The 3,344-nt window shown below is 38.3% G+C and overlaps 1 long non-coding RNA gene across 2 annotated transcripts; it reads left to right on the top strand.

Moving 5' to 3' along the window:
* Nucleotides 1-247: 247 nt before the first annotated feature.
* LOC115628781 lies at nt 248-2,419 on the top strand. 2 transcript variants are annotated; one of them, XR_003995831.1, is made up of 4 exons: nt 248-1,163; nt 1,228-1,299; nt 1,476-2,171; nt 2,228-2,419. It is a non-coding gene; the product is annotated as an uncharacterized LOC115628781 (long non-coding RNA). The 2 variants fall into 2 exon arrangements; XR_003995830.1 differs by lacking the exon at nt 248-1,163 and having other exon boundaries at nt 1,219-1,299.
* The last annotated feature ends 925 nt before the right edge of the window (nt 2,420-3,344 follow it).

The following is a 3,344-nucleotide window of genomic DNA, read 5'->3' as shown; positions in this document are numbered from 1 at the left end:
AAATGCTACCTAAACCAAACTTTGCACACATAATTTATATATAATTGTCTACTGTTGTTCAAAATTTGATTTAATTCGGTCAATTCTAAGAAAAGTTATTAGCAAAACAAATTCTCGCCAGTGCAACCCCACCAAACTACAGCAACAAGTTCGCTCTTCTTCTTCCTCTTTTTGCTGCTGCTATGGGCGCATATAACTCAGTGAGGTAAGTTTACCTGGGTAAAGGGTATTACACGGTCGGGCTTGCTCGACTGTAGCCTTCTCTCTTGTTTATGTGTAGCTCTCGAAAGTACATTGCGACAAACGCTGAGGACTTTGGCATCAATATGGGGTGCTTTGTTTCATAGTCAAGAGGGCGTTTAGCAGTCTACCTCCGACCCGAATAAGCGAAAAATTTCTACCGGAGTCTAAATCCTGCTGGATAAATGGAGTCAGCGCTTGCAAGCCTGGCTGAAGAAGATTACCTTTTTTAATTTGGCAAACACTTCTGAAAATTCAGAGCGCTGCACCAGCTCGAATAACTTAAGCGTTGCGAAGTTTAACTCCTTAACACTTAATTCCAAAGTACTGCGTTTCTCAGCTGATCGAAATATGAATCTGAATATGAAGGACACGAATTTATCTAATGTTGTGTGATTTCCGAGTCGGTCCAAAAATAAGCACTCTCGATTCTGCATTTGGCAAGCATTTCTTTAACGTGAGAGTATTTGGCGTTCACCTCACACCGAAGGTCTTAGTTGAATCGGAATCATTAAAATTCACCGATTTTTCATATTCGTTAGCATCTGTATTATGCAGTGAGCATATCGTCGACATAAAAGTCATTGCAAACAACCTCTGCATCTATCGGGATAATGTCTTAATGACGAACTCCTAGCTCCTGTAAGCACCGAATTGCAAGAAATGGTGCAGAAGCTGTGCCGTAGGTAACCGTGTTCAACCGAAAAACTTGAAGCTCATCAGATGGGCTTTCACGCCAACCAATGAGTTGGGACCAGCGGTTTTTTTTCGGATATGCTCACTTGTAGAGCTGGAAAAAACATCGATGTTAACATCGATGTATCGATATTTGGGCAATATCGAAAACATCGATGTTTTATTTGCCAATATCGATAATCGGGTACTTTTTGGAAATTCGACAGCAAACTAGCAGCAAGAAAAATGTAAGTCCCAGTTTTCTGATTTATTAATTGGGTTTTAATATATTTTCCTTTATAAATGTAATAGTTTTGGAAGTAGTGGTGTTGGCAAGAAGTGTGGATGTAACGTGGATGCATACAATGGATAAATATCTACAAAGTAAGTAAACATGAAATACATTTGTATGTATATATATAAATAAATATATTAAAACTGAAACATTTGCCATGCATTTCGCATACGCTTAACCTTATTCTACAAGAAGTACTAAAATTGAAAGAACTACAGCCCTTATTGAATAAATGTAAACGGGTTGTTACATATTTCAAATCTAGCACAATTACAAATGAGAAATTAAAGGAAGTCCAAGGTGATGAAAACCCACTAGGAGTTATTCAAGAGGTGCCGACAAGGTGGAACAGTGCCTTCTTGATGATTGACCGGTTACTCAAGATTAATCAGTACATTTCGGAAGTACTTCTTAACACCCTAAAAGCTCCAACGCCTATTTCGGCAGAGGAAATTAAAATTTTAAAAGAGCTTGCGAAAATATTACGACCATTTAATGATGCTACTGAAATCGTATCGGCTGATAAAACCGTGATTATATCGCTAATAATCCCAACAATTTGTGAACTGAAGCATAAAATGAGTGCTATTGCAGCTGAGCCAATGTCAGGCATAGCTACTGCCGTACAGACATTAATTAATAGACGGCTGGCCGAACGTCTTTTTCCGTACGAAAAGCGAAATATTGCAACAATTGCCACTTTAATAGATGCCCGATTCAAAAAGGAAGGGTTTAAATAGTGTTAATGCCGAAGAAGGAAGAAATTTGCAGATATTTATCAAAACACCCACGGGAGTTGCCAACACTACACGATTCAGCAAAAAAACTTAAATTTGGATTCTTAAAAGAAAAAATTGCTGCTAAAGCACTTACAAATCGGTCAGATGCCATAATTGCGATTATGCAATATTTGGAAAAACCAAACGAATCCGAGGAATGCGACCCATTAGAATTTTGGAAGGTAATTATTCTGAATCTTCTTTTTATAGTGAACCATATATTTATTTTTTATTTTAGGCAAGCAGTGAAGAATCATTAAAATCTGTAGCCAGGCAGATAATGTGTGTACCAGCCACATCATGTGCACTTTTAGTAAAGCTGGCCAAATTATTACTCAACGCCGAAGCTCCTTAAAAAGCGGAATCGTAGATAAGTTGATATTTCTCAACAAAAATATTGATCTCATAAATAAAGAATAAATTAAAATAATTTATTTGAATACATCGATAGTATCGATGTTTTGGTTTTAAAATATCGAAAACATCGATGTTGGTGAACATCGATGTTTTTACAGCTCTACTCACTTGTCTATACATTTTGGTTATATCTGCCGTAATGGCAAAGCGATTTAAACAAAATCGAATAAGCGACAAATATAATTCCCTCTGTATAGTCGGTCCCACCATAAGAATATCATTTAATGAATGGCCCAAAGCTGTCTTGCACAAAGCGTCAAAAACAACTCTAAGTTTTCTGGGACTGCTATCAGGACACACTGATGCGGTATGAAATAGTGTGGACCCGGGGGGATTTTTATTCCTATGGCAGTCATATGCCCAAGCTCGATTTATTCGTTCATAAAATCCACATACATCTTTTGGAGCGAGGGGGATTTTATAACTCTGCGTTCTAGAGATATAAATCGTCGGTTGGCAATGTCAAATGATGAGCCTAAGACCTGAGGATCGGTTTTAAATGGCCAACTGACTTCCAAACGACCACATGGCTCAGAAGGGAATTTAGCGGATTTTCGAACGTTGCGAATTTCTTCTAATTCCCAGAAACGCTCCACTAGAGCCTCAAACTTAGTGTCTTCAACAGAGTAAGAAACTGCACAACAAGACGGACTTCGCGTATTGAAGTTCTTGAAGCGCCCAGATACTACCCATCCAAACAGGGTTTTCTGCAATAATGGAACACCGTCTGCAAGTTTCATTTGACTAGTACTGTTATGTACGGTCGAATGATGAGTCAGCGCCAAGCAACAAATCAATTCTTTGGGGCTTGTAAAACTCGGGGTCGGGTAGTTCGATATTGGCTGGAATTTTCCACTGATTGCTTGACAAATCGCAATCGGGCTTCTTTTTAGAAATTGAACTAAGCACCCAAAAATCAGCATTGAACTGGTAAGAGT

Source organism: Scaptodrosophila lebanonensis, unplaced genomic scaffold (genome assembly GCF_003285725.1).
Source record: "Scaptodrosophila lebanonensis strain 11010-0011.00,11010-0021.00 unplaced genomic scaffold, SlebRS2 tig00000126-arrow-arrow-pilon, whole genome shotgun sequence".
Classification (NCBI taxonomy): Eukaryota; Metazoa; Arthropoda; class Insecta; order Diptera; family Drosophilidae; genus Scaptodrosophila; species Scaptodrosophila lebanonensis.
The sequence above is the reverse complement of the archived record's forward strand: the minus strand, read 5'-3'. Positions and strand labels throughout refer to the sequence as shown.